We start from the raw sequence: 21,755 nt of genomic DNA, 5'->3' as shown, positions 1-21,755 counted from the left end.
ACGTAATGCAAGAGCCAGTAATTTTTTACTCCTAGGATGACTTCAGGGTGAGTAAATAATGGGCTAATTTTCACTTTTGGGTGAACCACTTCTGTGTGAACCACAGAACCCTTTAATACAAAACGGGGATATTTCGACTTAATTGGGTGTGTATTTGTCCGAGCACAGTGTGTGTGCGCTGCTCGTAAAACCGTGCGCAATGAACACATACAGAAGTGTTCTCTTTGGTAGGGATGGGCGATATCTTATCGTTTGCGATATACCGTTGAAAATTCTCCTTACGATAAAAATTTGTCTCCTCACGATAATAACGATAAGTCTAGTTGATGACGTAGTTTTGTGAGCGCGCGCGCCCGCACTGTTCACGTGCGGAGTGAAAACAAGCATGGCGGAAGGCGGACGTGAGGCTGAGGAGGAGCTTGTTGTTAAGCTAGGAGCTACCTCCACAATTTGGAACTGGTTTGGTTACAGAAAATCAGATGAGGAATGAGGAAAATCAAAGTTTGCAGAAAAACGGTGGTTACAAAGAGTGGAAACACGTCCAATTTGTTCCACCATCTGAAACACAAACCAGAGTATGACGAATGTCTGAAGATACGCGAGGCAAAGGAGGCGAAAACTACAAGTGGACCTAGGGGTAAGAAAATTCCCACCCAGATGAAAATTGCCAGCGCATTTGCTAATTGCGTCCCTTATGATAAGCAAAGTAAACGATGGAACGAATTGACGGAAGCAGTGGCATTTTGTTTGACAAAAGACATGTTGCCATTCCAAACTGTCGAAAAAGAAGGATTCAAGCGAATGATCCATAAACTGGACCCAAGATACAACATGCCCTCAAGGAAGTACTTTTCCAAAACAGCCATGCCAGTGATGTATGAAGAGTGATATTTCCGCGGTAGGGTACAAACATCACTGTCTACGGTGGATTTTTATGCTTCAACTGTGCAGACATGTGGAGTAGCAGAGCGACTGAGCCGTACATTAGCCTTACGGTCCACTACATAACGAGTGACTGGAGTTTGAACAGCTGTTGCATCCAGACAAGTTTTTTCCCAGATGACCACACGGGTGAAAACATCGCGAGTGGCTTGAAGCAGTTTCTTCAAGAATGGAATTTAGATGAGGAGAAACAGGTGTGCCTAACAACGGACAGCAGGGCCAATATAGTAAAAGCAGTCACTCTAAACATGTGGACAAGACTGTCTTGCTTTGGCCATTGTCTACACATTGCTATTGGTAAGTTTACTCTTTATCTCTTAGTGTCAGTATATTTAATGCATGCACACTGAGCAAACATGAGCTTAATATTAACTGTATTTAGTTCTGCATTAGTAATGTGACTATGCAGTATTTTGAACAGTAATTCATTACATTAGCTAATGTTTATATTATGTGCATTTAATATTAAATGTTCATTTATTTAAATGATTTTTTTTGTTTCATCTATTTTAATATTAACTGAACTGTAACTTTTTTCTTTGAACTTTTTTTTGTTTTTGTTTGTTTTTATTGTATTTATTTTATTCTTGTGCAAAAGAAACATAAATAAATACATAAAAATAAACAAATAGTTTTGTTGTTGTTTTGCAGAGAGAAGCATGAGGGATACCAGGATTGACAGAGCTGTGGGAGTCTGTAAGAAGATTGTCAGTGTTTTTTCGCACAGCTGGAAAAAACAGCGAACACTCAAAGATGCTCAAGTAGAACTTGGCCTTCCGCCACACAAACTTGTGACTGAATCGGCAACACGATGGGGATCAAGGCAGAAGATGATCGAGCGGATACTTGAGCAAGAGAAGGCCATTACGCAAGTCCTGGCTGCTGACAGGTCAACCAGGCATCTGGTTCTGGTTAGAGACTAAAAAAACTACATCCCACAACGAAATTTAATTGCAAGGTGATCCATTCACAAATTGTCAAGAGTGCTTGTTTTAACAGACGCATCATTCTTATACAGAGCCAAGATGAAGACGCGGCATCGTTGTTCGTCAGTATTTTGTTTCCATAGCACACAATTACAAAATATTAATTATAATAATATCAATAAAATTATATAGGCCGCCTAGGCCTAATAAAAGTCTTTAGTTCACGAAGCATATCTGTGAAACTCTGCCATCTGTGAAAATCACAAGCAACTTCAAACTTGTTTAACAAGAAATATTCTTCAAATTTTTTCACTGTCAATAATGTAAGTCCACAAGAGAAATATTAAGCCAGTAAATTGATAGTTGCTGTACCGTTATATCCACCGTCATCTCTGAGAGAACGCGCCGTTAATGCAGCGAAAGCTCAGTCCGTTTCTGCTTTCATTTTCAGGGAATGAGCGCGTTTACATGCACGTTATTAACTCGATTATGCTGAATAAACAGACAATGCATGTGGTCATGTAAACGCATTAACCTGTTTTCCTTTATCAGAGTCAAGTCATAGGTTTAAGTATTACCGATCGACTTTTAGATTTTTGCCTCTGATTTCTCCCGGCATTTAAAACCCGTGTTATTTGGGCTTATTGAAGTGCGGTGCGCATAAGTGAAGTGCATGCAGACAGAGAGAGCACTGGTAGGAGGACATATATCGCAGACTCCAACACTTTTTTTTTGACCCAAGAAATTAAAACGTGTTCTCATCTCGTGCAGAAGTAGCCTACAGGCAAAATACTGCATCTGTAACGGCATGAGAGGATAATGTGTGTCCGTAAATTTCCCGCTGACATGTTGAAATACTCTGAGTCAGATACAAGAATGATTAGGATCTTTTTTTTACCTCACTATACCGGAAATAACCTGATTTAGCCTATTAATAAACACTCCACCTTTGCTAGCAAAATAGAAAAAAATTCTCATATTTAAAACGAAGTAATTAAACAAGCAAATTGATGAGTAAATAACCAAGTTAATAATCAAATAAGTAAGCCCCGCCCCCCTCACGATAATATCGTGTATCGCCGATCTCACAGGCTGACGATAAGACGATATGAAAATGGAGCATAAGCCTACATCTGGTGCCTACTTGGCAGGATATTGATGTCCTAGACTCAGTCAGTAAAGCACTTGGGCCTCTTCTTGATTTTACAGATGCCCTCTCTTCTGAAAAATATGTCACAGTGTCATGCTTGAAGCCTACTCTTCACCTATTCAACAGTGAGCTGCTGCAGGGGAAAGATGAAGACGCAGATCTCACCAGGACAATTAAAAGTTCAATACTGGACTACATGAACACCAAATATGGTGACCCAAGAGGTTCAGGAACTGATCAACATGGCAACAATTCTTGATCCACGCTTCCGCACTCAGTATATGAGTCAAGAAGAGATCCTGGTCATCAAAGCCAGAGTAGTCAGAAAGGTGGAATCCCTTCTGTCATGCCAAGTGATGCTGGCTCTTCTACCCCTGTAACGTCATCTGAATCAACAAAAGAAGCTCAAAGTGCATCTAAAAGGCAGAAGAAGAGTCTTGTAAGTTTTTTCAAGAAACCAGCTGCTGAGATGACCACCCTTTCTGAAACAGAGAAAATTGAGGCTGAATTAATCAACTACCTGCATGGGCCACTTGCAGATGGTGAAAGCAATCCCCTTACGTGGTGGAAGGTACATGAGGTGAATTTCTCTAACATCAGTCGTTTGGTGAAAAAGTACTTGTGCATCCCCGCCACTAGTACACCCTCAGAGAGGGTGTTCAGCGCTGCTGGAAATGTAGTGACATGCCAAAGGTCTCTTCTGAAACCAGCTACAGTGAATATGTTGGTCTTCTTGACCAAAAATCTTAAGGTGTGAGCCCTGTTCTCTTTTTGAAAGCTACTGAATCACACTAGTATGTGTGTTATACAACTTGCACTACCAGACAAGTTCATGTCAGCCTCATTTCTACATTTTGCAAGAGTATATCAGTGTTTACAGTTTAATTAAACTTTTATTTAAATTTAATTTATTGATTTGTTTTTTAATTGATCATCTTGTTTTGCACTATTTTGTAAACTATCTGAAGACATAGTTGGGATCGTTACTTTTTGATACAGTGTTTGCACTATTTTTACAATTTGTTCCATGGGACAAGAGTGTTGAAAATTTAACTACCTAATTGGTGGTAGCATGTTCCACTTACGTATTATATTTACATTCTAAGAGTGTGTCATTGACTGTTTCACACTGAACTTCTTTACTTTACTTTATCAGGTTACTTTAACATGTTTGTTACTTTATCAGGATTTATTTGCAGTTGTACTCTGTTGTAATTTTGAAACACAACTGAAGACATGGTTGGTGATTGTTACTTTTGCTGTTTGCACTATTTTTGCACCATGAGAGTATAAATAAATACAGAATCTGTGTTTACATTTTAAACTTGTTATTGATTTTAATTATTATTGTGTAATTGTTGTTGTGTGATGTTTTTCAGCACAGTCACTGGAACACAACTTAAACATAACATAATCTGATATTTTACAGAAGAAAATAATTTATCGTCATTTGTATCATTATCGCAATAAATTATATACCTGAAATTATCGTGATAAATTTTTTAGGCCATATCGCCCATCCCTACTCTTTGGCGCGTCTTGTGCTTAAAGAATGGTATCAAGAATTGGAATTGAATTTCTATTCATATTTCTTAACGACTAGCCTTCATAGAAAATATTTTATCCATGCTATTACATTAGAATAAATATGTGTATGGTATATTTTTCCAGATATTGTCGATGTTCATCTGGTAACTGACTGTTATGATCGTCATTGTGATACTTGTGAGACATCGTCAATATATGATAATATCGTCATATCGCCCAGCCCTAGCCTGCGTCCCGCAGTACTACAAACCATGCCTTAAAGTTACTCCTCCCGTGAAGAAACAATCATGCACTGTAAAAAAAATCCCGTAAAATTTACGCTAAAAAACTGGCAGCTGTGGTTGCCAGAAATCTACCGTAAAAATTACAGTGGAAATGTTTATCCGTTTACGGTACAAAGAAAATTTTGACTGTATTTTTTACGGTAGATTTCTGGCAACCACAGCTGCCAGTTTTTCACCGTAAATTTTACAGTTCACTTTTAAGTATACCGTAAACAGGAAAACATTTTGACTGTATTTTTTACGGTAGATTTCTAGCAACCACAGCTGCCAGTTTTTCACCGTAAATTTTACAGTTCACTTTTAAGTATACCGTAAACAGGAAAACATGTTGACTGTAATTTTTACGGTAGATTTCTGGCAACCACAGCTGCCAGTTTTTCACCGTATATTTTACAGTTCACTTTTAAGTGTACCGTAAACAGGAAAACATTTTGACTGTATTTTTTACGGTAGATTTCTGGCAACCACAGCCGCCAGTTCTTTACCGTACATTTTACAGTTCACTTTTCAGTGTACTGTAAACAGAAAAAAATGTAAACCTGTATTTTTTACAGTAGATTCCTGACAACCACAGCTGCTGGTTTTTACTGTAAATTTTACAGTTCACTTGTAAGTATTTACATTATACTTAAGTGAACTGTAAAATTTACAATAAAAACTGGCAGCTGTGGTTGTCAGAAAATTGAAAGTTGGTATATTATTCAATAACACCCAGAACTGGTAAGGAAGGCAAATATACCTTTTATTTTAATACCACAAACATATACCATGACAACTATATTCTTTTCCTTAAAACAGCAGGAAAATGTATTCCAGGTTGACTTTGCAGAATAAACATTTTGAATTATTACAGTCTTTACCAGAAGGCAACATTCATTAATCTGAACAGTATTCTATGCTCTTAATGGCATGTGGTTAATCAAGGAAATACAAGGAGAAAAAAAGATTTTGTAGCGACATTCAATTATTAATGCAAAAGTGAGTACTCACTGCTCAAATAATGCTCAAATAATTACTGGTATAGTAACAAACATACCATAAGTACAAAGCAGTATATTGGGAAAAGATACATTTCTAAGATGACGGCTCACACATTTTCAACATTCTCAAGTCATTTTCAACATTTTCAAAGCATCTTCCAGTATAAATTTGAAAAGCATCATCACTGCCAACGTTATCCTCAGACATCTGTCAAATAAGATTTGTCCAACCTTAGTCTGTTCTCCATTCGTGATCAGCAAGGTCTGCTATCAGTGTAAGGACTCTGGGATTCACTGGAAGCTGTTTTTTGTTTTTTCTTGACTCAACTTTGGTGCCCTTCTCTGGATTTATGCTGAAGAAGCACCTACAAAAGAGAATGTAATCACTCATTTTGTTGATCACAAATACAGATGGAATAAAGTTCACCAAATTACTTCACTAAAAAAAAATATACTTTTTTTTTTTTACATGAACTAATATTATAGTACAAGTACATATTAAGTTAACAGTACAAATCTTGGTTCACAGTGCATTAACTAATGATAAAAATATCTAACATGAACAAACAATGAACAACTTTATTTTTCTAACCAAAACAATGTAATTCCCATTGTCAGTTAATTTTAGTGAATACATTACCATATGTTAACAAATGAGACCTTACTGTAAAGTGCAATTACGTGTTAAAAATGGTTTAATGCCTACCTTTGTATGAATTCCAGAGTAGAACCAAGTTCCAAAGGGTAATGGATGTTAAAACAGTAGTAACTGCTAAACATCATGCAAATTGCTCCGGAGTTGAAATCTTCTGGTCGATGCTCAGCATGAAAAGCTTTGATGTGTAGCATGAGGTGCCTACAGACAAAAACAAACAATTAAATGCCTTTGGTCTTAATATATTCAGTTTGGAATGACATGATAGTGAGTAATTAATGTCATCTTTTACTCACCAGCAAGTAAAACAAAACCTGTATACATTTTTTTTATTTTTCTAAACACTAAGAAAGAAAATTTTCAGAATGTTTGTAACCACACAGTTGTGGGGCACCACTGATTTCCACAGTACTTTTGCTTAATAAAGTCAATATCCACCCATAACTGTTCGGTTAACAGCCTTCTTCAAAATAATATATAGCAGAACAAATAAATCTATACAGGTTTTGAACAAATTAAATTTGAGTAAATTACAGAATTATAATATTGAACTATCCTTTAAATTGTAAAATATAACAATTTTATTAATTCAAACTCACCACAGACAATGATGCAGGGTGTTGCTGGTAACTTGTCTACATCCACATCTTCAACAAGGCAAGACTCTTCCACATAATGAAACATCACTTCTTCCTTTTCGTCAAAGTAGGCAAGCAGAAGAAGCACCACATCTTTCAAATCCTCACTGCATCCTTCAGGTTGACACCTCAAAACATCTAGTTTTGCAGCAGTTTGCATAACTTTGGGCTTCTTTTCTGCACCAACTGTTTTAAGAAAGTTCAGGAGCCGCTGTCCTTTTTTATCCAAGCTTTTAAGAAACATCTCCTTCAGATCAATTCCAGTTAGCTGCTTGAAGTGTGTACACATACCAACCTCTTGAAATAGAAATGGCCAGTTCTCACAAAGCTGTTGTATGCTTGCTCCATTGTTTATGTCTTTGCGCTGTGTGTAGTATGTTGCTTTCAGGAGGGTGCTAACTTCTTCTGAGTCAAAATTTGTTGCTTTAGACTTTATCTTCATCATTTCTTGCTTTTCCAGCTGGCTCTCTTTGGTCTCATTCAGCGGCATAAATTCTACATTCCAATTTACACAGCTGTAAGTGTCTTGAACCGCTGCCCTTCTTTCAGCAGGAATCTCCTCTGTGTCAGAGTCTTCTGTTCTGCTGCGTTTTCGGATTTTCGGAACATTGGTCCTTTTCACATTTTCTACACGATTCTGGATCTGCTTAAGTAGTGAGTGATACCCTGCACCAATTATATCACCATCAATAACATCCTGCAAGGATGCAGGGTATTTGGCCACCATCTTTTTGGCAATGACTGTAGAGTTTTGCTTACTTGGAGACTCGCACATCTTCATCATTTCGGATACAACAATTTTCACCATATCTCGTCGTAATCTTGGGGTTGGTCTTTTCTGCCTTTCTAAACATTGCATCAATGCTTCTGGCAACTTCTCCCATGGTATTTTAAAATTGTCAGCCCAGTCAGAAGCAACCGTGGAAGCTTTGCCAAATGTTGGGGATGGTGATGATGAGCATGAAGAGGACCGTGTGCCACTGCTGCTCTCTCTATAACTTGGCAAGCTATCTGAACTTTCTTCTAAAAGGACAAACGTAAAAAATGATCACTTATGAAACCAATTTAAGAAAACTTTTACATTTTTATATTTCATTATAAAAATTAAATGTACTTACTGTTCTGGCTCCAGGCAGATACAAGTTTTCGTGCCTGAATGGGTCGTAATACTGGCAAGAGATCTGCTTCCTGAACATATCGGAAATCTTCAGGTGAAGATACTCCAAGTGAGTTAAGTGTCTCCACCACTGACTGTAGCACCGAGGATGAAATATCTTTGAGAATCTCAGCAACTGCAGTGGTTACACTGCTTTGCTCCGATTCATTCATGACTAGAAAAGAGAAAAAAAAAATATTTGTTGACTCTAAAATTAATTAAAGGTATAATTGGCCCATTTGAGCACAATTAAACTGTTTCAATTCAAACCTGTATGAGTATCTTTCTTCTTTTGAACATACAATATATTTTCCAATGAAAAAAAAAAAAAAGAAAAATATAACCAAAGACTTTTAAAGTTTTTGAAAGTGACACATTTTGTGTTTTCTTTTATGTTCAATAGAAGAAAGAAACTTGTAACAGATTGATGTTGTCGAAACTATATCAGAAATACCATTTTTGTCATACATGTTAGGTGTGTTGAGCTGTGCAAACAACAAAGAGTGAAATATTATAATGCAAAAATATCAGTTAGAATTGCATTATTTTAGTTTAAAACTAGTTTTATCAATACAATCCAATGTTACAACTATGCAAGCCTGTATTGATCTAATGAGACACTATGCTGTGTTTCAGTGGAACTACCCTATGTCCTTGCAACATGTAAGATGACAGTGGGTAATAATCAGGCAAGTGGTCAATGTTCAGACACTGAACCCTTTACTGGTGTTTCGTAGAGAGTACAAATGATACTCAGGAAGAAAATCTGCTATGAACACCCTGGTCAGCAAATCAACATGCTCCTATGTGATGAACATGAGCATAAGTTCACCAAACTCCACTGTCTCCTCATTTCTAATGACAAACAGTTGGCTCTTTTTGTACACAGTTCCTTTATACTGTATTTCTGAAGAAACCCTTGTTTGTGTTTCACTGAATTTGAATGGACTGACTGCATCTTTGACAGTTTCACTGTAAAGCTCAGAATAAAATGGGGAACTATCTTTCAGTTGTAAGAATGGGGACAAGATCCAGATGTCAAATAGGCCTGAAACAACTGATGCCTTTCAGAAAATGTGCGACACAAATTTTTTAAATTCTTCAGATGTCTGGTACATCTTTTGAAGTAACTGTGTTTATTTTCAAATCGCATTGTCCATAATCGGATCAATGGACCAAATTTGAGTATCAGACCTGGATAATGTCGAAGGTAGTGATGTTTTGGTTTTAGATTCACTTCTGGAAAGGCTGCTTTTCTAGATTCCAAGTATTCTTGGATGAGAACATCCAAATATGCAACCTGTGACACCGAAATTTTCTGAGCGCAAATCAGTTCAACAATGTCCTTTAGTTGAAGAGTTAATTGCCAAACCTCATCTGCAAGGATCCACAACTCTATCACCAAGTATTACAGGTAGAAGACGTAAAAAATTCCAATTCTGAATGGCCTGACCAGCTAGCTTAGGTCCATGAGAATTTAACTCACAAGGTTTTGTGAATGCATCAGAACCATTGTATTTGAACTGCCTGATTCGACGGTTAAGAATTGGGTATGTGAACCACTTCTTCTTAACAAAATATTTGACGTAAAGAGCAACATCGTAAGACAACACGCCTTCAAAAATGTCGTGACCAAGGCAAGGTGGCAAGCCAGGTTGGCAAACTTTAAAGTTCTTCAAAGAGTTGAAAACTGAATCAAACTTTATGCCTTGAATGGTTTCATTTTCGGTCTGTAATTGGTTAACAACAGCACTGTAGTTTTCAACAGTGCGCAGTGGACCACACAAATTTGGGTCAACACTCTGGAATTCTTCTTTAGTAATTAGACAGTACCTGCAAAAAAAGCTTGACTGACTAAAATTTTCAGTGAATCCACTTATGCAGTGGGATCCCAAATTGTCTCCGGCAATGCAGTAAAGTGTGCCTTTTATAATAGATTGATCTGACAAAGCAATTCCATTTTCCTCAAGGTCTTTCAGGTCTGTTACTAGCTCTGAGAAAACACTTTCATGGCCAAAGTCTTTAAAGTCTTTTTCTCTGCACAACATAACCAGCTGCATATGTTCTGTGTTTGACCTGAGATGAACTGGCAAATTGACAAGAGAAAGGTATACAGCCAAAATTTTGTGTTTTTTTCGTGCAGACCCTAAAGGGTTGACCACCTCAAAAGCATCCTGATAGAGCAGTAGCTGGAGGTTTGGGATGTCTTGAGAGAAATTCCTGCACTTCAGTATTTGGCCATCTGAGCAATCACAAAGTACATCAGCAGAGTTTTTTTCAGGCAGGTGCATTGAAATGCACTTCCTTCCAAAATCTGAATTCAACAGACACTTCAATGTGTCTTTCACAGGTACATAGTATGCAAATTGCTCTGTCCGATTCTCATCTCTACCTAGAAGTATTCTTTTTGGTTCAACGTATTGAAACACTTTTTTAAAGGTCTGACTCCTTGAATACTCTGTTCGCATTGGTCCTTTATGACACACAGAAAACAAGTCTGATTCCTTCACAGTAGCAAAGATTGGAGAAATAGTCTCATTAGGTAATGACAAATTCTGCAAAAGTGAATGTAGCTTACTAAAAGTATATGTCTGTCCCAATTCATGAATATTTTGCATTCCATCTACAATATTTTGTATTGTAGAAGCTGGAAGAAGAAACTGTCCTTGTAATTTCATATAAAACAGGCTCACATTTCTTAAATACAAATCATCAAAATTTTGAAATGAGCCCATTTCACTTACTTCAGACTCACCTGTATTTGCATCCAGGTCATCAGGACACTGCTCTGATGTAACTGAAAGTATCTCTGATGCAGAAGGCCGATGTGAATCAGTAATGCTGTTAACTGAACAGTTCCTGTGCTTCCTAGACATATGAGAGGTAAAAGAGGACATGACGTGAAAAACACTTTTGCACCCTCTTACTGGACAGTAAACTGCACGACCTTCCTTAATATGGTTCTTTAAGTGAGCAACAAGACTAGCCACATCCTGACACTGATAACTACATAGTGAAACACTACAAATTAAATCCGTATCAACCACTGCATGTGCAGTCACAGCAGCAGTAGAGCTGTTATGGCGCCGATAAAAATGGCTCTTAAATGCTCCGTATTTCGAAAAGGACTGTTTGCAACCACCTGCGACACATCTGAAAATGGCGCGAGGTTCGTTGCGATGCAGTCTGCAGTGCAGAACATATTCCCTCAGACTCTGCACTATTAAACTACAAAAACAGCAAGTGTACATTTTAATGTATTCAAATCTCACTCTTCGTGAACTTAAGTGATAATCGAGGTGATATGTCGTTTAAGCAAGTTCGCTTCGCCATAGTTGGAACGGCACAATCATTTTAAATCAAAGCAATCAGAGCAAATGCGTTATTTTCTAATGACTTGAATAAATGTAGTCTGGTAGGAAGGGGAGGTCCACCTGCACCCGAAAGGTATATTTTTTTAACCTAGTTTTTTGTAATCCTTAAGGTGTCTAGTAAAGGAATTTTGATGTTCCCCACGCAAATTATTGTCCCATATGTGATTTTTTGTATCATCTTTTGTGTCCGTGCTTGATTTTCGGCTGTGAAAAATGAAAACTTTAAATCTGCATAGAATCTGAACAATACATCCTACAGACACAATCCACCCCATTTTCTCTTCGTCTTTGCATGAGGAATTGATAGATATGAGGATTGTCATGATTAGATGATGTTTGGTGCATTAAAACTCAAATAAACGCAAAAAAATGTAAAAAATCGGTGACATTGGATCACTGGAACTCCTCCCCTATGGACCCTATTGATATATGTTTTCTAACTTTTGTATTTTTATAGTCTTTATGATGTCTAATAAGCAAATGTTGATGATCCCTACTTGAAAAATTGTCACATGTTGGTCCAAATGAACATCTCCCATAATAAGGAGTTACTATTCAAACCGTTATATTGGTATCATATTTATTGAAACAAAACAGAAAACCACTCATATTGTCAAATGTGTGTATATATAGGGTATAACAAATCCCCATTGGAATAAACTGAAATAGAAAAAAGTGATTCTAATCAAAGGTCAAAAGGTCAAGGGCAATGATGTCTATTCATCATACAGCAGGCCTTCATAATCGACCTCTTGCTCCTCGTCTTCTTCACCATCTCCATCCATCTCCTTGACTGTTTCCTCCAGCAAGTCAGTGAGTAAAGTGGGGAGGATAGGTCCACAAGACCACACTGGTTCCAGGGTACCCTCTTCAGTCTTTTCCCAGCCTTGGCCAGGATCATGGGGCTTGGGACACCAGAATATCAGTGTGGCTGCTCTCTTGTAGTTGGCCAGACGGTGGTCGACACGGTTGATGTGTGGGATCAGGTTGTCTCTCCAGGGCAGGAGCCGGGACAAATCCACCTTGAATCTGGTGGTAAGCGTCTCATCCTCTCCAATCATTTTTTTCAGCATGATGCTGCACACGTTGTTCACAGATTTTTCACAGGCCTGGCCATACATTACACATGTAAATACCTCGATGTCCTCCACCACATCTGGCTCCACAGACCACTGATCACCAAGTTTTCTGAGGACATAAATAATTAGTACATCGATATTGGGACCGGAAAGCACAGACGGATCCTAAATGTCAGCGAACTGGCAGAATGTAAGGGGGCAGACTACTGCACAACAATACTCTGCCTATATGTCTTCACAGGAGAAGACGTTACAAGTACCTTTAGAGGCAAAGGGAAGGTTGGGCCTCTGAAAAAGCTGCAGAGTAATCCAAAGTACCATGCAGCCTTCAAGTGAGTATTTTTAATCAGATATCCTGTAGCATGTAATGGCAATTAATGCTTAACATAGGTATTGATACATTGTGACTTTGCAATACTATAAATATTTATGTCCTCAGAAAACTTGGTGATCAGTGGAGCCAGATGTGGTGGAGGACATTGAGGCATTTACATGTGTAATGTATGGCCAGGCCCACAAAAAATCTGTGAACAACGTGCGCAGCATCATGCTGAAAAAAATTATTGGAGAGGATGAGACTGTTGTGTATAAAAAAGGACGCTGGACGAGAGATTTATGCATGCAACTCTCTTTACTTTTCGGACAAACCAGAACCAAACATTTCAGACCAAAACAGCCAAAACAGCTGCAACCTAAACATGCAGCGAGGTGTTACCAAACGAACCCAGATTAATTCGTCCTGAGCGGACATAACATTTTCCCCTCTCTGGGGGGTTCAACTATGAAAAGTTGACACAAAGTCCTTCAGGTAATCGGGCCGTGCCCTGGCGCGCACTGGCCGTGGAGAACACACAGCTGAAGGTGAGGCGAACAGTGGTAGGGAGGCTGGGGAAAGGGGCAGCGACAATGATGGTGGGGGCACTGGGTGTGACAACGAGGGAGTATCTTCAGGCTGTGCGGCTGCTTGTGGTATGGAGTCCTCCTGCTCCGCTCTGGGTGGCATTATGTCCCCGCTGTTCTGAGTTATCATTGCAGGAGGTGCTGGCACCTTCTGAAGGCAGCTGGCGTGCCAGCGGGTGCCATCAAGGAGGTATGTGGCTGGTCCCAGTCGGCGGACCACTTGCTGTGGAGTGGACCAAAATGATGCCATCTTGTTTTCCCTGTGCGGTTGGCGAGCTCTCACCCAGTCTGCCACAGCGATATCTGGGATCCTGAACTTCTTTTTCTTGTCAAACCACTGTTTCATCCGCTTCTGACAGCGGGTGACTGAGGCTTTGACTGGTGTGAGTGTTCTGGACTGCGGTGGGGTGGAGCCTGTCCAGTGGTAGGTGTTACTCCCTACCCAGCATGAGCGAGGCTGGGGAAACCTCTGTGGTTGAATGCTGGGTAGCATGGTAGTGTAGCAGTGTTAGACGTATGGCTTGTTTAAAGGAACAGCCCTGGGCCTGATGTGCTCTGATGCCATTTTTTAGGGATTGATGGAAGCGTTCCCTCCTGCCGTTTGCCTGTGGGTGATACAGGGATGTGTCGAATCCCCCTGTTCTCCAGTTATGAAGTAAACTCCACAGATACAAACTGTGGACCATTGTCGGTGGTAATGGTCTGTGGAAGGCCCCAGCGGGAGAAGAGAGACTCCAGAAAGTCCACAATGACCTGGGAGGTGATGGAGCCGGTAGTGGTCAGCTCAGGCCATTTGGAGTGTAAACCATACACTACGACCTAGAACCGCTGATAGTGGATCTCGCCACATATGTCTAATTGCAGATGCTCCCATGGTTTTGAGGGCCAGGCCAGGGGTTGCAGGGGTGGCGGGGGTCGACGACCAGTCTTTCCACTTACAAGACATGCTGGGCATTCTTTAACAAGGGCCTCAATGTCTTTGTCTATGCCTGGCCACCACACCAGGTCACAGCATCTCTGTTTAAGTTTCACTTTTCCCAGGTGGCCCTCACGTGCCATGGCCAGCACACGGGCGCGAAGGGCCCCTGGAATCACAGTGCAAAACCCACGCGCCACACATGTCTCATTCCAACAAGAGAGCTCCTGCTTGACCAGAGAAAATGCTAACAGCTCCTCTGGTAATTCCCGTGGCCATCCCTGACGACTGTAGATGCAGAGCTGGAAGATAACTGGATCCTGTTTTGAGGCTGCCTTCAGTTCCTGTAGAGTGACCGTGGACTCGAGCAGAGTGTGTAGCGTGAGAATAATCTCACTTTCGATGTGGTTGACGCTGGTAGGCAGGGCCTGGGCAGGAACTGACCGAGAGAGAAGGTCTCCAACGACATTATTCCGGCCCGGGGTAAACTGTAGAGTATAGTTGTATTGGCGGAGGCAGTCATACCAATGATGCAGTCTCAGCGGCCTGTGCCCGGTGCCAGTAGAGGAAAGCAGAGCTGTCAAGGCCTGGTGGTCTGTTCTCAGCGTAAACTGGCGGCCATAAAGGTAGAGGTGCCATCTCTCACAAGCCCACATACAAGCGAGTGCCTCCCGCTCCCCAACTGAGTATCTTTGTTCGGTTTGGTTCAGAGCTCGGGAGGCGAATGCAACAGGCCTCTCCACGCCATTCTGTACTTGTGACAGTACAGCCCCTATCGCCATGGCCGAGGCGTCACAGGTGACCAGGGTGTGACTGGATATGTCAAAATGTGCCAACACTGGAGGTGAGGTAAGTTAAGCTTTAAGAGTTTGCACTGCCTTGGTGCATTCTAACGACCAGACCCATGGCTCATCTCTCCGAAGCAGCTGGCGCAGTGGGGCTGTTATGGTTGAATACTAAGGCATGAACTTCATGTAGTAGCCCGTCATGCCCAGGAATGAAGCGAGCTGGGCAGCCGAGGTCGGTTCGGGAATGGAGAGGATGGCCTCCACATTAGATTGAAGAGGAGAGATGCCCTCAGTGGAAAGTCAGATGCCTACATATTCAATGGCCGGCACAGCAAAAACACATTTGCTGCCATTGAGGGTTAAACTGTGCTTGGCGAGGGCTTCGAACACACTCTGCAGGCGACTGTCATGGATAGCCGTAGTAGCACCATGTACCACCACATCATCAAGGTAAATAACAACACCTGGTATACCTGCCAGTACTGAGGTCATGACCTTTTGAAAGCAGGAGGGGGTGGAGCTAAGGCCAAACGGCATCCTCGTGTAGCGGAAAACACCGAGGTGTGTAACGAAGGCCCGTCAGGTTTCTGCTTTCAGGGTTGAGGGGCACCTGGAGTTAGCCCTCTCTGAGATCCAGTTTCGAAAAGACAGTGGAGCCGTGAAATTGTGCCGTGAGCTCCTTCGACGTGGGCAATGGGTATCTGTCTGGGATGACTGCTTTATTTACTGCGCGGAGGTCCACACAGACTCGCAGAGCCCCTGTTTTCAAATTTGAAATCCATGGTGAAGCATCAACCGGCTCAATGATACCGGCATCCAGCAGCCGCTGCAGCTCAACAGACACTCCATCCCTTCAGGGCCAGTGGAATACGGCGCAGTGGCTGGACGACTGGCATCACCGAGGAGTCAATGAGGGGTTGATGGGCAAAAGCAGACAGACAGCCCAGCCCTTCAAACAGTGATGACCACTTCTGATGTGGTCCGGCAGCGACAGTCATAATGGCAGCCCCCCCTGTGTCAATGAGTGAAAATCCCAATGCCATGAACAGATCCAGCCCCATTAAATTCACCCCTCGTCGGGCCACATTGAAGACAAAGGAGGGCAAGACCCTAGTTCCATAGCTAACAGTCACTGTGATGGACCTCAACAAGTCAATTTTTGAGTTACCATACCCATGTAGGACAGCAGGGGGCGTGGACAGTGGACAGGAATGAAAGAACTTATGGTATGTACTGGCATTCAGAAGGGAGACACTTGCACCTGTGTCTAGCAGCAGGGGAATACACACTGTGTTTATATTCACTGTACATGACTTGAATTGCATGGGCCCCGATGGCGAATTATGGTGGGTGAACCACGGGGAGTGTGTGCATCTGACCTGGAGGGGGCAGAGCGGCACATTTTTGCAAAGTGATTTTTCCTGCCACAGTTACGTCATGTTTGGTCATTAGCTGGACAGTGCCGGGCTCTGGTGGCATGTGTGTTTGATCCACAGCTACCGCTGCCCTTGTTGTCTTGTGAGATGCATGACTGGGTCTGGGGCTGTGTCTGGTACATCCAAACCAGAGCTAGATGGCTACTGCTGTTGCTGGTCATGTGACTGTGCTCTTATGCATACTGCTTGGCTTAATGATGATTCTGTCTGTGTTAATTTAACTGCACATTCCGCTGCACTTTCAATTTGGAATGCAATGGCAACAGCCTTAGCTAGTGTTAAGTCGTCTGATTCGAGTGGCAACGTCTCCCTGATTTTAGCCTGTGTAGTGTGCTCAATCAGTTGATCACGTATCATCTCATCTGTCAGTGCGCCAAATTTACAATGGCTGGCTAAACCTTTTAGGTTGGAGACATACTGATGGACGGACTCCCCTGGTAGTTGGTGTCGTTGTCTAAACATAAACCGTCTCAATAAAGCACTCTGTGGGGCAGCAAACTGGTCTTTTAAAAGTTTCACTGTCCCTGCATAGTCTGTATTTGTCCCGTTGCCAGTTAACGTCTCCAGTACCCGTTGTCCCTCGACTCCTAAACAGTGCCTCAGCAATGCTGTTTTCCGAACTGCACTCACGTCAGCTAGTCCCGTAGCTTGTAGGTATGTTTCAAAAGACTGATGCCAGCGATTCCACAGTATTGTAGGCTCACCGGTAAGTGCGAGGAAAGGAGGTGGAGGAGGAAGAGAAAATTCAGCCATCCTCGTCGCCAATTGTTATGTATAAAAAAGGACGCTGGACGAGAGATTTATGCATGCAACTCTCTTTACTTTTCAGACAAACCGTAACCAAACATTTCAGACCAAAACAGCTGCAACCTAAACATGCAGCGAGGCATTACCAAACGAACACAGATTAATTCGTCCTGAGCGGACATAACAGAGACGCTTACCACCAGATTCAAGGTGGATTTGTCCCGGCTCCCGCCCTGGAGAGATAACCTGGTCCTACCCTACTAATGGCTGTATATTAAAAAAGATAAAACTTTACCATCAATACAGCCAACAGGTTCACGTCATGTGAGTCATGACGTTAAAGATAAGAAAATAACGCTTTTTACCTCACAAAAGCTGTATTCAAATGACTAAACCAATCATTGAAATTACAGAATGAGTTTGAGAATGAGTTGTGCTTACCTGACAGACTTCATGAGGAAAATGATGTCAGAAGGTTGTCGCGGTTTGCACGTTGTTCCCTATTTCTGTTTCAGAGAAAAACCGCCAGTTGAAAATCTCAAAATGCGCGTACCCGATGCAACGTCTTGAGTGCTGATTGGACAAGTCAAACGACATTGGCCAATAACTTTAAAACACAAAATGCTTAAAGAGCAACTTGCAGGTTAGAAGACCCAACAAGTCAATGTATAGAAAAATAATGTAGGAACTAGATTTTCTTTTAAAAAAAATTATAAATATGCTACAGTGGCTTCTGGAGTCGTTTTTGTGAGAAAATTTTACTTCCGCATCTGAAAATGGGCGTGACGGGCGAGAGTCGTGACGTAGCACGAGGGAGAGCGGTCGATTCAAACAACAGGGAAATATGGATTGCAATGACATTTCGGACGCTGAGGAAATTGTTTACGGACCACAGCCATACAATTATGAGCCTGCTAGGCTGCCAAGAGAGCAGGGACAGGCCAGGATTAATGTTAGACAGAACATATTGGAACTTACAATAACAGAAACTAAGCTTTGATCAGGCGTTTGTCATGCTCATTAATATCCGCCCAGACTAACGTTACGTGATATAACTTAGCAGTTTCTCATGGAGAGACAGAGAGATATTTATTCCTGATACATTTTTTGTTCCATAGGTGCTTGTGTGGGAAATGCGAGGCAATGTTTACAGCTGAGGAAAGTCAGTGTTGCAGGGAGGTGGATGCATACTGGGCCTTAGTGGAAAATGCCAAACTTTCCATGGTTGCAGTTAGTGTTACTACAGTAAAGCCATGGTGAATGTTGCTGATCTATGGACACTGGATAGTTCGTTCATTCATTGCACAATGTTTATTCCTGGTTTTCACGTCAGCGCTGTTTGATCCATTAATAACGGAGAAATGTGAATATTTCTCACTAGATCTCGCAGCGATGTTATTACTTCAGTGGCGAATTCTTTATTTACTGGATCTCGCAGTTAGGCTACAGTGTTGCTTGATCAGGCTCGCGCTGCACTGGTCCAAACTGATAAACGGTCCACACAAACACAATAACGAGTAACTGTTAGCTCAGTTTCGTTCCGCTTACATTGCGTTTGCCAGTTGATGTTGTGCTCGCGCCTACATCCAGCGGGAGAACCCGAAGATGCGTGCACTGAAGGAACCGCACTAGCTCTGAGTCTCACCCGGTTCTTACTTCGGTATCCCATGTTGAACTCCTTCATATCGCCGGGACGATAATCCTCCGATCTGAAGTGAACGCTACACACGACCGCGTTTTCCGAAGCCGACGCGGAAGAGAAATCCCGTCTCTTCACCTGCACAACCCACACCCAGGCACGAAAGATAGCACCGTCCTTTTTCCTGTTAGGAAACCGGTGGACTCGATGTCCTGACAGGCTGGAGTTTTTGCAAGCTCCACAAACACATAAATTTACCATGACGATGATAAATTGAAATACAAAAACTACTGAAAACACACTGTCTCACGACCGCTCTTACTGAATACCAACCCACTCTGCACTGAGCTGCGGCAGAGCACAGCACACGTCTCCCTCGTGTGACGTAAAATGACGCGATGTTGAAAAAAAAGCGGTTTGTACGAGCAGTCAAAGAAACGCTCACTTTATCTACTAAATTGGTGTCATTATGTCGTTTTAAAACATTTTAAATCCTGCATTATCTTTTCATATGGTATTTTCATACACGGTTATATATTCATTTAGATTTTTTTTTTACCTGCAAGTTGCTCTTTAATAAATACATGATTTCTTTATATTATGCAGCGTAATTGCACGTATTGTACATCTATTGAGCCACTGAAAAATCGAAACAATTTAAGACTGAGCTTCCAAAAAAAACAAAAAAAACCCATATATATATATATATATATATATATATATATATATATATATATATATATATTGTGTGTGTGTGTGTGAGAGAGAGAAAGAGTTCATTAACACTCCACTCTGAATCTAGGCGTCATTGCCAAATGTTCATGTAATGTCATGTTTCTAATATTTTATTTTCATAGAGGTACACAAATTGCTGTATTGTTGTAAAAACTTCTCTGGCAGCATGCATCTGAGGCAGTAATTAGGTAAATAGCTTATTTATTTTTGTGTACTTTACTTTTGTTTTAAGGGATTTAACTGAGGTTTTACAAATAAATAATGCAAAATATATCATATTTTATTGTGTTTACATTTATAGTATTTAACTGTTAATTCCACGGTACTTTCATATTTTATAGTTTACAGTTTTTTACCGTTGCTGCTTTACAATCATTTACCTTTAAATCTACGGACATTTTACAGTATACTGTTTTATTGTACTTTACTGTTGTTTTAATTGTTTTTTAATGCAGTTTTTACAAAGTAAGAATGTAAAATTAACAACACTTTCTTACATTAACAGTATTTAACTGTTAATTCAATGGTAATTTCACATTTCATAATTTACAATTTTTTACCGTTGCTATTTTACAGTCTTTCACCGTTAAAACTACGGACATTTTTTACATTGTGGAAGACTAACTTATTTTGCCTTTAAATCTTATGAAGTATGAAATAACAGCTATTAGTAAAACATAAAATACATTATACAATCAGATTAATACACTCATAGTCATTACCCTAAACCTACCCTTCAAAAAAAAAAAAAAAAAATTACTGTAGAGTTACATATTTAAAATACTTTAAAAACTGAAATAAACAGGATGACTTGCGTTGTCTGGTGATCTGTTACGATCTGTATGCCTTATCACTAGGGGTGCGCCAAAATATCGATATGGCGATATCTCGCGATATTTTCTCCCGCGATCGATTCTCGATGCGCTCTTGCCAAGTATCGATATTAAAAGCCGTTAGGGCGGGCGTACACGGTGCGAGTTCGGACACTCGGGAGGTCGTGAGATATTGCACACGTTGCGTGTCAGTTTAACTGATAATCGCGTCAAAGCAGCTGGTACAAGGCACGACTGTCCTGCATGAATTTTATCCCGAGTGTATGATTTGGCAATAGGGGACAGCTGGTGAAAAAACATGTTTAAAAATTATCGGAGGTCGGGAGGTGCTTGTAACGTGCTCGGCTCGGCTTGTAATTCCTCTCACACGCTACGAGCCGCGACCATGCGAGCATCACCGATTCCACTCGATTTCTCCCGAGTGAAAAAAATCATCTGCAGCAAAACAAAAATAGTGTCTGTGACTGTTTTGTTGCAACTGATAAGACACAAGTTGTTTTTGTTATTGTGTTTCATCCAAAAACGAAATGGAGATTCATTTTCCTAATTAAAAAAAAAAACTTTTTATTTCTTAAAACATGATATATTGTGAGTTATTACTGATAAAATATCGATTATCGCAGTATCGCCATATTGTGATATTATCGGTATCGTGAACAATGTATCACGTATCGTATCGTGAAGTACCCAGTGATTCCCAGCCCTACTTATCACTAGGTGATGATAGTAAAGCTTAAAAAGTGAGGAAGGGAAGCAGAAGAAGAGCAGTACTCGTGATGACATCAGCGAATCCAGAGGGAGGGGCTCTGGTGACATCGCAAATGGCTTTTTCATTATTATGGGCATAACTTGAGGTAGGGGTGTAATTTGTAGGGGCGTAGTTCGTAGTATTGCGGGACGCAGTCAGAAGGGGTGCTGGAAAAAACTGATTCATATATTAAGTGCAATTCTATCTTCAACCGATTTGCATCGATTCACAAATTTCAAAAATTGACTTTTTAAAGTGTTACACTTCTTTAACCGCAGTAC

The 21,755-nt window shown here is 40.7% G+C and overlaps 1 protein-coding gene across 2 annotated transcripts in view; it reads left to right on the top strand.

The window, feature by feature from the left end:
• LOC311098014 (uncharacterized protein) overlaps positions 1 to 21,755 on the top strand; it is a 33,730-nt gene that overhangs the window by 3,962 nt on the left and 8,013 nt on the right. The gene's annotated exons all lie outside the window — the stretch shown is intronic.

Source organism: Abramis brama (genome assembly GCF_963993115.1).
Source record: "Abramis brama genome assembly, chromosome: 15".
NCBI classification, from domain to species: Eukaryota; Metazoa; Chordata; class Actinopteri; order Cypriniformes; family Leuciscidae; genus Abramis; species Abramis brama.
Note: the sequence above shows the minus strand (reverse complement) of the source record. Positions and strands in the feature narration are given on the sequence as shown.